Source organism: Hyposmocoma kahamanoa, unplaced genomic scaffold (assembly GCF_003589595.1).
Source record: "Hyposmocoma kahamanoa isolate Upper Pololo Valley unplaced genomic scaffold, ASM358959v1 88, whole genome shotgun sequence".
NCBI classification, from domain to species: domain Eukaryota; kingdom Metazoa; phylum Arthropoda; class Insecta; order Lepidoptera; family Cosmopterigidae; genus Hyposmocoma; species Hyposmocoma kahamanoa.
In genome coordinates, this window is record NW_020654466.1 from 5,460,517 (window position 1) to 5,473,608 (window position 13,092).

At 36.4% G+C, this 13,092-nt stretch overlaps 1 protein-coding gene across 1 annotated transcript in view; it reads right to left on the reverse strand.

Moving 5' to 3' along the window:
• Window positions 1-13,092, reverse strand: part of LOC113235642 (BMP and activin membrane-bound inhibitor homolog) — a 120,541-nt gene that overhangs the window by 18,443 nt on the left and 89,006 nt on the right. The window lies entirely within an intron of this gene.

The following is a 13,092-nucleotide window of genomic DNA, read 5'->3' on the forward strand; positions in this document are numbered from 1 at the left end:
TAAGAAAAATATTTTATAAGTTTGACAAACAATATTAATGATATTTGTGCCAATACGCAGATTAATAATACTTCATGATAAATTTTGTGTTACAATGAAAAACATTAACTTTAACCAAATTATCACGCTATGGTTATAGATACAAAGATGGAACACACAGAAAAAATTTCGTCGACTCTGTGGGACACGAACCCGCGTCCATGCTGCACCGTAGCATTGCTCTAACCATCTGAGCCACGGGTTATGTTCGATCTTTATATTCATAATCATGGTTCCCTATCAGAAGTCCGAGATGACATTTTTCAGAAATAACGTTTGTTCGAATTTCATAACCTCGAAAGTAATTTTGAGAGTATTTTTTTTTTCTTTTAAACCTAACTTAACCTAACCTACTCGAACCTAATCGTGTATTTGCGATAAACATCCAACATATTCTAAAAAGAACAACGATTTCGTTGTAATTCGTGTAATGACAATTCGAATGAACGTTATTTCGGAAAAAAATTATTCGAGTTTGTGATAGGTTACCCATAATCATAACAAAACTAGTGTTATTTTTTTACAACAAATGTCAATAAATAAATTGAAACACATTAGCCTATCAAGATACCTACTTGACTGAATCAATCACAACATTATTAAGTTCAATATTTAAAATGATTGCTGCAATCATTGTGTTTTATAGGCTACGAACTTGTTACAAGGAAACAAGTTATATGATCAACTTAAACAACTTTTTCTATAATACGGAACGGGACGAACAAGTCGTGCGCCTGGTGGCGCGACACGCCTGTCCATAACAGTTGCAGTGCCAGCTTTCAATCGCAAAGATCCGAGTGATCTGAAGATCACTGCTACTGCGCCCGGCACCTTGAGACATAAGTTGACAAGTCCCTGTGCCTTTAATATCACCAGTAACTTCTTGTTTATTTCAATCATATTGTTTTTTTCAGTGTATGTACACCCAGTCTTGGTACAGTATAAATATACTTCACACATTGAGTGCAAGGTGTGATTTTGAAAAATCCCTTAACAAGGTATATGTAACACTATAAAATATAGGGACTTAAGTTATTAGTATGAAACCTTTTCGTAATTAATTACGCCGCTGCTGTAATTACTCGTGGTGTCACACAAACATCAGGTAACTTTCACATATAGGGATAGGCCCGTGATATTATTCTGTCACTGAAATATTATGCCAAAGTAACGAAAATTTTTGAGAAATGTATAAAATCGAAGCTCGTACGTTAATTATTCATTTGATGGACTAGGTAAGTTTGCATATATAGAAGTTTTAGAACCCTCCGAAGCATTATGAAGGCTACAACCATGAGGCCTTTATCATTAAAGAACCGTAAGCCCTGTCCAGCAAATGGACCTTTAATACAATACGGTAAGGTTAGTTTTGATTTGAAAATAAAAATTGAGTTCTTAAACGAGCGATTTGCGATGAAATTATTCTATATAAATACATATTATTAGTACTCTTACTTAATGCCATGTGTAATGCGTCAAAATTCGTTGTTGAAAAGGTTACCTTACACCATTTACATAGAGTTCAAATTTGGCTAACGAAGGCGCTTACATGTGAAAACATTACGCACCTTGAACTCAAAATTAATGATATAAAGTAAATGTAAGACGTGGATTAATTGACGTCCACAAGTACTAGATATAACGTTGGAAATCAATTTGTCTCATTCAATGCAGATAAATTAAATGTATATACATTAATCCAATTTATATCTCGACACAATAATATATAACTGTCCATTAATTAAATCCATTATGTTAAAATTAAATTCTGAACACATAGTTAGTGAGGCTGTCCAGTTATGAATGTATAAAATTAAGGCCGTTTGAAGAAAAGAAAGGAAAGCTGCCGATCATCTCGAGTATTTATTATTATTATGTTTAGACTCTCGCCTCTCCCATAGCCTAAAAGATTAATTATGATTTTTTTTTAAGTGGGAGGGGCAACATTCCCCGGCAATGGCACAGTCGGCCGGAGTTAGGGACTTAGGTTCAAGAATTGGCGAACAATACGTATAGTAACGAGCTGGACTGCTTTTTGCATTTGTGCTGGAAGCTACAGGCCACAGAAATGTAACTAACTAAATTACATGTATATATGAATACGTTCGCTGTACCACTGTATTGGATAGTGTGAATGTGAATCAGATGATAACGGTGAGTAAAATCATATAAAATGATAAATAAACACTTTAGTCACCAATATGATAAAGATAGAGCTTACAAATAAAGTTGTGGTAGCTGGTAGCTTAATGGTTTCATCTACCGCCTCTCGAGGAGAGGTCGCGGGTTCCAATCCGGGTTCCATCCTTTGAGTTTCTCGGAATTTATGTGCGATATTTAATTTTAAATTTTTCATGAGCTTTTCGGTGGAAAACATCGTGATGAAATCTGCACGTCGAAGGAGGTTCACAACTCTAGGAAAACGTGTAAAATCCCAAACCCCCTTGCCTGAGAGGAGACCCGTGCCCAACAGTGGAACGTATAAATAGATTGATGATGAGGAGAGGTTAGAATACAAACATAAGAACAAAATTAGTGTCATGGCAGTGAAATGGCGTTGACTCCGCATAAGCAGAATTTCCCTAGGGTGTTGGTTTCCAGTCAGGATTTAAGCAAGCACTCAGTAAGTATACAATAACGAATACACTCACAGAGTTACTTCATAATATAAATATTGAAGGAAGGAAAGCAAAAGGAAGACTACCATGGCATGAGTTAAAACAATATGTCGCTCATCCGTAGAACAAAGATAGCAAGATCTATTCTCAAGACATTGTACATTTCGTTCGGTGTTCTCGCGGTGGATATAAAATCGACGGTTGTTCGGTTTTATAATTCTGAAACGAAATAATATATAAAAAATCTGAAATTTGAATAACGAGATTATGTATTTTTCCTCTTTTCGCTGTGTAATCAGATAATCCCATCCGACTCTGTTCCTCAGATGTGTTACGAATTATATTACAAAATCGCTCCAAAAACATGTAATAGAAAAAATAAAATAGTTACAAAAGCTGTGAATTATAATTCGCACTCTAGTGTTATGAGTTACATCTGCAAAGAGGCTACTTTTCAGGAGAGAGGTTTTAGTAGTTTTAATTCCACAAAAAATAATTGAATATCAATTCAATAAAAATTTAGAGTTTCATTACTGTAATTAACTGTTTTATGAATTCATACATAAGGATTGTTATTGTTGAATTTACGGAAACGGCGGCTTTGTTTATTTAATCAATTAGCATTACCTACTTTCCATTAGATCATTCAAAGTAGCAAAAGTGCAGTTAGCGCGTTTTTACATTGTAAAGTGTAAATTTTATACTCGTCTTTATTGATATGATAATCAGCTGGTTTTCTAAGTTGAGGGTCGAGTTTGTTGACAACATGTTCAATTTAATATCATCATAACTGCTGGGAACGAGTGTCCTTTATAGATAGGCTTAATGGAGATTTCACACATTTTCAAACATTCTTGGATGTGCAGCTTACATTGTGATGTTTTCCTTCACCACTGTCTCAGCGAGAGGTATTGCTGTTAAGCATGAACAAATGTACGTAACTTAGAAATTGAAGTCTACGTATATGCCATAGAGAATCGATCTGTCGGTTTATGCCGACGTTCCCGTTTACGTTTTTATTAATTGCAGCATTTGCTGCGGCTGTTTGTGCCGAATGAATATAGCCACGCGCGACTCCACACTCCTCAATTCCGTTCTTAAGGCGGCATGTCATCACACTCTCGTTTGTTTGGTAGCGCGAATAGATGTCAGATGAGTTTACATTAACTCATGAGAAAGTATTAAATTTGTCTTGCCTATTTCTGCTGCCAATGATGTCAGCATTGCTGTACTCCGGTGGCAGTGCCCCTCAGATCTTAGGGATTTAAAGTTCTGAATGGCACTACAACTGTTATGGACAGGCGTGTAGCTTACCATCAGGCGCACGACTTGTTCGTCCCGTCACTTGATATTATAAAAAAAATAAGTATTGTTAGTTCAATTTTATATGTATTAGTTTATTATTTTTGTTGCTTTTGTGTTTATAGCGACTTGGGTTGTAACCTGTCATGTTGGAATGTTAAATGAATAAATAAATAAATAAATAAATAAATAAATTCCTACTAGGCTATCTCACTGCTCTAATAAAATTGAAATTGAAATATGTAATTGATTTATTTGATGAAATAGTTAAGTCCAAAAATTGGTGGATTTCTCGATTTTTCTCTTAAGTGTAGACCATTAGAGTTACTGTACAAAAACAATCAATGAATCAATAAAAACTTGCGCTTTTTTATCTCAGTTTATGATATTCATTTTGTCGACACGCTGACAAAAAGTGATCGTCGACGACCTCGAAAATACTTTATTTACATTGTAGGTTAAAATAAAAAACTTTGGGTATTTGTCATAGGTATCTGACGAGCAACAAACCTATTGTCCTTTTTCACAGTTTTGGTTAAGAGCAATTTATGATTTATATATTTGATCTATGTTAATTTTGTAAAAATTAGTTCAAATTAGTGAATATTTCTTTTTCTTATTTCAAAATTAGGCTTTTATCCGTGGGTTGTGATTGCCAACAAACTCTAAGTTTTTTTTATTTCATCGATTCATTGATCCTATCGATTGTACTAATCGATAAAAGTAATGAGAAGGATAATATCTCTCCAATAAACATTGGGTATTATTATTAAAGACGTCCATGAAATCTTATTAGTAATTAACATTACCTAACATAGACTGCACTTTTATGACAAATTGTTTTTAGCAACCCTGCATAGGATTTTGTTGTCAGGTCAAACCTTAATCCGAGATTCTTGAACAAAGCATTTGACGAAGTCTCCACAATAAGTTCGTATTAAAGCTCTTCTCGCTTGCGCTTTTATCATGCGACATACCGTGATCATTGCGAGCTATTACGCTGCGCCGGCGCAGGGTTTTGCAGCGTTGTTAAAACGCAAATGTCAGCCGGTCACCTGAGTTTGTTTTGCACAGAGCTTTTTGTGATTTCGACAGGTTGATATGAGCCTGGGACAGAAACCGGTCAAATCCGGGTGTTATTGGATTAAGAGTGAAAAGTGATCAGTGCCTCTACTATGAGATTACAGTGACAGTTATCTTTAGCGACAGCGTAAAATGTTTGTATACAAAATGTTTTTTCTTCTTGTGACCACTAGAGTTAGAGTACAAAATTGTGAAGTAATTTACGCGGTCGTTAGCTATAATTGTCACAGTAAACTCGTGGTAGAGGCACTTTTGATTACAAGATTTACTTGTTTCTTATAAAGTGGAGTAACATAATGCGAAGGTAATACGTGTCTCTCCTCGTTTAAAGTCTGACATTTTTGTCCTAACTATGTCATACGGCATTACTCAGCTTTCAAAAGAACATTCTCGTCGTTTTATGACTTCTTCTTTTTCATAGTGTGCCATCTCCTATCGGAGTTCGGTGGTACTTCTTGCTACAGTGTCGATATTTCTTTTGTTTTAGGACTATATTGACCCTGAGTAGTACGTTGCTACCTTGACTGTGCTGTCCGTGGCCGCGTAGAGAACTTCCCTCGTACAGGTATTAGGACACAAGCGACACAATAGTAAATGCTGCATGGACTGTGTTGGGGCACCGCAATGATATTGGGTAAACTATCATCCCTGAAACCCAAATTAAACATCACGTCTCTGCAGCGTCTTACCTGAGTACGAAGTCGATTTAAGGACTTCCACACAGGCCCGATGCTTCGGTGGTACTCATGTTGAACCACTATGCAAGATTTTTTTAATGATCTAAATTGATTGGACGAATAAGTCGTGCGCCTGGTCGTAAGCGACACGCCTATCTATAATAGTTGCAGTGCCACTCAGAGCATCATCGCAAAGATCTGAGGGGCAGTCTCATGTGCCTGTAATTTCACCAGCACCCTTACCCTTCAAAACCGGAACACAGTAATGCTGACATTACTGCTTGGCGGCAGAAATAGGTAAGGTGGCGTACGACGAACCTGGACGAACTCTTTCACAAGGAGCTCTACTGCTACTAAATAAATACGTCTGCAATATGTTGTCATTTGTGACTCTATCCGTATACTATACTTTCAACATTCTACGATACATCCACATTTCGAAGCCTCTTGCCGTTGACATAACATCTGGGTCATAATGCCATGCTTCTATTTCGTACAAGAATTGAAAATATGGAGCACCGCTCTAAATCTTTTCGATAGTTTAAGGCAACGATTGCAAAAGAGGTGGTTCATTTCAATAACAGCACTTTTCACTTGCTTTTAGCTACATTGCGTTGTATCTTCTATTCTATATATATCTTCGTCTATTCTTTATAAGTACTTGAATATATCTCATAATAGAATGAATTTAAAGCTGTAGCTCGACCTCAAGATATGAAGCATTAAGACCATAATGCGATGCCTTGGAAAACTTACCAAAGTCAATGTATCACTTTTTTCATACACTATTTTTAACTGACTTCAAAAAAGGAGGAGGTTCTCAATTCGACTTTATTTTTTTGTGTCGTTACGCGATAACTCGAACTAATTAATAAAACGAAGTTTGTTTTTGAACCGATTTTGATAATAATTTTTTTGTTGGAATGATGGTACCTCAGTATTAGTCCCATTTGAATTTGAAAAAAATATTCCATCTCTCAGGCTAGCACACTAGGGGATGAATCCGGCTTCGCACACTTTCCGGTAACCGATTTGGCAAATAGATGTAATTCCACGAACTTATGAGGTCAGTTTTTTAAATTGAGAAAGGTTGTTTCTCAATTCAATGGTCCATGGTTTGAATCCCTGTGGCAGCGTGTACCTACGACTAATGAATTCGTGAATATTTAGCAACAAGACCTCTCGCTAATGGAGAAGGAAACCATTGTGATGAAACCAGCACATCAAAAAAGATTCACAGCCCTTAGAGGAGATCCCTGCCTGGCAGTGCAACGTATAACAGGTAATAAAGGCTACATACATATCTTGTAAATAAAACTATCAAGAATCTATGCAATACACAACAAGAGCAAACAAACAAGCCAATTGTCTTGTACGAGGCAATACATTTGCATAAATATCACGGAAAAATTTCCTAAGTCAAACTGGAGGACAAGTGAAGACATGTTTAGAATACTTATTGTCCATACAAAAGACGTAAAAATCCATCACTTTCATATTTGTCAAGTTAGCCAACTGAAGGTCTGCTCTTGTAAACTTGAATAGTTGTAGAGCTCCTTGTGAAAGAGTTCGTCCAGGGAAGAACTGCCGCCTTACCTATTTCTGCCGCCAAGCGGTAATGTCAGCATTACTGTGTTCCGGTTTTGAAGGGTAAGGGTGATGGTGAAATTACAGGCAGGTGGGTCTTGTGAACTTATGTCTCAGGGTGACGAGCGCAGCGGCAGTGCCCCTCAGATCTTTGCGATTTAAAGCTCTGAGTGGCATGCAACTGTTATGGATAGGCGTGTGGCTTACCATCAGGCGCACGACTTGTTCGTCTTGTCACTTCATATTATATTAAAAAAAACTTGTGCGAAAAGGACTCTGCGATTTTTCTTTCCCTTAGTTACAACCAAAAAGTACAGAGAAATGTAAGAACTATTAATAATAAACTGGATGGTGATAAGCAATAATGTGTCAACCAACATGATCATAGCTTTGCGGAAATAGCACCTACCACAGAAATCTAACTAAATAGATTTCTGTGGCACCTATTTTCGTTGTTATTGACAGTTTCGATACCTCCAATGAACACTACGTCAACTTAATTTTGTTCTGTTCTTATTTTGTTTTTTGTTAACCGACTTAAAAAAAGGAGGTTACACGTTCGGCTGTATGCATGTTTCCCGATTTCTTCATCAATTGTGGAACGATTTTGAAAACCCTTTTTTTGTTTGAAACGAAACTGTTTCGGGTTCGTTTCGGCTATCGCAAATTATTAATTATTTTCCGAAAATAGAAGTCGACTTTTCACTTGACACTTGATAACAACCTGTGAAATAAGTATAAAATGTACAAAGGAGTCAGTAACAGTCCCGTTGTCACCAAGAAGTCAGACCCTGATGAGGGGATCCCATGGAAATCGAAAAAAAATCGATAACAGTCCTTTGACGTCGGTTTTATTTTCAATGAAAAAGTTACAATTATTTCGTTTTTTCCCCCAAAATTCGGGGAGTATAGTATTAGTAAACTAATACTATTCTCCGGGGATATGACTACCCGAATAAATATGACTGTTTACAAAAATAACAGAAAATTACCAAATAAAATAAAGGTGGCATAAGGTTTATTGGAGGTATCGGTTTGTTCCAAAATTTACTATTTATATGAAAACTTTTGCTGTTGCCACATAAGGAATGAAGAATTGTTGTGATTTATTTCTTTATTTTTCCAACAGCAACAAGCACAACAGCAAAAGTTTTCATTTTATGACTAAATTTTAGAACAAACTATAAAAAAATACAAGTCCGGTCATGTATGGCGTACTGTTGCTACTTATGGGATGGCTCTGTTAAATACCAACTGGCCAACTTGGATTCAATCGATAAGCGTGCCAAGAGGCTTATATGTAGGTGACTGGCAAAGGCGAAGCTGCAGAGCTTTGAATACCGCCTTCAAGTTACCTGCTTATCGGTATTCTACAGGATATATCACGGAGAGTGTGCGATGGAATAGCATAATTTGATTCCGCCTTCCCCTTTCCACGACTAGACGTGGGCTGGGAATCCACCCCTACGTTGTGGATTTTCACAGGACTCGCACGAAATGTTTTGTTTTCAGATTTATATGGCGAGCGGCTAGATAGTGGAATTCAAAGCGAGAGTGAATAGGCATTATTTAGGTGTGGCATTATATATATAGACTATATGTACTCGTTATCACTTTCCATCAGGTGAGATGGAGGTGAAAGGCGCACTTATTTTTAATAAAAAACAAAACTAGGAAAAAATGTTTTTTTTTTTTAAATAAATAACGCAGACACTCAACATAGCCCCGCACTAGGGAAACCCTGTGTCGCGGGTGCCATGGACACACACATAGACCACCACAAATTACACCCAAACTCACGAGAGAAATAATTGTAGGCCATACAACTATTTCTCCCGGCCCGGGAATCGAACCTGGGACCTTTACGTGGCAGTCCGGCATGGTAACCGTTTAGAGGCAGTTTAGGTGCCATATTTGCAAAACTATTATCATATTGTTGGTTGACACGTTATTACTTATCAAGTTATCAGCATCCAACTATTGTACCAAAATAAATTTAAAACATGCAAAATTACCCAAAACTGAGCAACACAACGCGTCCAGGCATGCATTTGTATTCATGGCATGGTGTAAGAAACTGTTAAATAATTGAAAAACAGTTTAAAGAGTCCCCAAACTCGCAGTTCACTGTACCTTAAAGAAGCTTAAAGTCCAGAATACAAAGTGATTTTGTGCAAAACATTCACGAAGTTAGTTCTCACGCGGTTAACCAAATTTACATCCGAGTACAATTACCTCGCACTTATTAGAATATTAATAGAGTTTATTTTCGGCTTTCCGTTACAAAAGCCGCATTAGCGCGATTGCTTTTGGAGTTTAAATGAATTTCAATGTTTGTACGTGCACATTCCACAATTTTTTGAACCATATGAAACTTATGTTAATGATTTCATTTACTTAAACAAAACTTATTAGTGAGATTCCTTTTAAAAATCTTTTAATGGAGTTTAAAAAGCGCTTCAAGTTAGACACTTAAGGTTCAAATCTTATAAAGAAGTTTAATAATGTGTGTACACTTTATTCACTAACATAAAGCTTGACATTTTGGACCTTTCTTATTAAAAGCGGGCATAGAGTTGAATTTAAATGTTCAGCGTAATATTTATTTTATTATATAAGTATTACTTTTTATTACCATTACATAGGGCGCACTACAAGTTTCCGGAACTGGCCACTTACATAAACAATATTTAAAAAGTAATTATCTCATTTGAAAATAGAACTCAGACTGTAAAATACAGTTTGTTTCATCTGACTGTCACTTGTTTTTACATTGTGGCGTCATTTTAGAAATTGGTTGTCTCCATCATCATGGACTTAACTCGTGAAAATTTTCGTAGTATGATTTTCTACGACTTTGTATGATCAAAACAGACAGGCATGTGACATACCATGAGATTCGGGCATCTTTAGACATAGGCGTGAGTCAAATACAATCAATACTACACAAACATGTGAGAATGAAAAAGTTGTACTCTCAGTGGATCCCATACAACTTCACTGAGGCCCACGGATCGCGGCACTTGGTGCAATGCCATGATTACCAGATTCAACGAAGGGGCGTCAAATTTGGTATGGGACATAGTAACATGTGATGAAACATGGATTTATAGTTACGATCCCAAAACAAAGTAGCAATCGAGCGTATGGGTCTTTCGAGATGTGTCGAAACCAACCAAAGTGGCGCGCGCGCAAAGTGCCTCTAAGCGGATGATTGCTTTTTTTTTAATAAAACTGGACACGTTGCTACTGTTGCTTTGGAGAATCGTTGTACCGTGAATAATGATTGGTACACGACCATTTGTTTGTCGGAAGTTATTGACAAACTCCGTAAAAATAACCCTAAACGCCGTATCATCCTGCACCACGATAATGCCAGTTCTCACACGAACTCACAGACAAATGAATTTTTGAAGGTGAACAACGTTGACCTTATGAGCCATCCCGCGTACAGTCCCGACCTGGCACCTTGTGACTTTTATTTATTTCCAAAAATTAAGAACCAGTTGCGCGGTCAACGATTTTCATCACCTGAAGAGGTTGTCGAAGAGTATGAAAAACATGTTTCAGAGATTGTCACGGAGGAGTGGCATAAATGTTTTCAAAATTGGTTCGTTCGTATGAAAAAGTGCATTAACGCTAACGGAGAATGTTTTGAGAAACAATAAATTCATTTCTGACCATTTATAGCATTTTTTTCTTATTCATTCCGGAAACTTATAGAGCGCATCCATCACGTATAATATTCATATTATCATTTTCATTTAATTTTATTAGCTGTATAGCTCCTTACCTATTCCTGCCATCTTACCTATGTCTACCGCCAAGCAGTAATATGAGCATTACTGCGTTCCGTTTTTGAAGGGTAAGGGTGCTGGTTAAATTACAAGCGCATGAGAGTTGTCAACTTATGTGTCAGGATGATGACGGGTGCAGTGACAGTGCCCGTAAGATATAACAGAATCTTTTTTAAATTTGTTACATAGGTAGATTATTTATCATACACAAAAAGGTTATTTTTAAGCAACAATGTTTTTGTTTTCTAGTTGGTAAATGCTTTCCCTTCTATCTTGTTCTGTTTTTTGCGTGTGCTCGTGAAAATAGTCGAGGTAATGTCGTTTCTTACGAGAAGTCTGCCTCAACATTAGTTACTGCCTTAACATCCATTCTCGAGCAGTCTCGGGGATACCTGCATCTGCCATATCATATCTAGTTTATGCGTTACACAATTTACAGTTCATTATGCTGTGTACGATATTGTTACAAAAATTCCAAACTGTGGTGATTACCGTGTGACCACAAATGGGCAGTGGGTAAAAACCTAATCTAATCAGTCGTCCGGGTTTTAACACATTTCTGCTCAAAATCATAGGCGGAAACGGCTAATACGGAATTTGGTATAATTATTACAAATTTCGATGTAAAAAATCTGTTAAGATATGAAATAAAACATTTAACCTCCTTCAACACTCCTTCTTAAATGAGCTAGTACAGCCAGCCCAACTTCTCCTTAAACCTGCATTTCTTTCAAAATCTTTCAAGCTTTTCTCTGCTCAGTCCTTTCGTTAACACATCTGCAGGCATCATTGTGTTGACACATACTTCAAACGCACCTTACCCATTCGCACCAGTTCCCGAATATGTTTAGTTGATGTTACTCCGATGACGTACAGGATTTCCAGCAATTTGAATCGCAGACAGATTGACTATGAGTAGTTCCACAACTTCATTAATCCCGGTCAGCTCGGCTACAAGTGCAGTCAAAAATACAGCCTCCTTGCATCCTTCCGAACGAGGCACATACTCGGCTTCAGCACTGGAGAGTGCTATCGTTGTTTGCTTGCGACTTTCCCATGCTATAGGACATCCACCAAATATGTATACAAAACCAGTATAAGATTTCCTATCACTCCAAAACGATATAGACGAAAAAGAGGCAAATCTGCACAATACCCATCTTGCAATCCAATGGAGTCTCACTACTAAGGTTGATTTTTATGGAGATCGATTCTAGTGCATATGACCTAACGGTTTTTAGTACTGATTTATGTCAATGCGATTTTCAAGTGAATCCATCCAAAAGAAAGGCACATCGAATCATCTAGATCTTCTGATTGAGAGATTGCTTTCTAGCGATAAACATTTTGTAATAACATCATTCAATTTGAACAAAATTTGATTTAAAATATTCCATTTGATTCAAATTAAAATTTTATTAAAATTTGATATAAATTATTTCATTTTTTATTTTATTTCAAATATTTCAGTCATTGTAAATAGTTTTTGCCCTCGATATTGGGCGTTAATGGGTTTTAACCGGGTTAAACCCCGGGCGCTTACTCGTCTCTGCGGGTGACAAAACATATAAAGTATTAAAAAAAATTGCATGCACTAACTTCCTAAAGCTTGTCTCAAAACGTTATAAATGTGTTACACATGTTAGATATCGCTTTCTGTACAAGAAACATGTTATATTATCATAAGAAAATAATTTATGTTTCTATTTGAATGGACGCACCATTTTCTCATGGGAAATATACAAGTTATTTGAACAACGTTATCGAGAATTTAAATATAAATCGCGAAACTTCAAATCCTTTGTTTAGAATGTCGATTGACAAAAAAAGATAAAACATAAGGATGAGCGAAATGTTACCTCGATTTTGATCCTTTATAAATGATGATAGAAACATGGTCTGCGTTGATAAAAAGATTATATTTTTATAATTGTATTATTAGCAGTCACTAAATAATTTGACAAATATTTAAAATTTTACCGAATATAA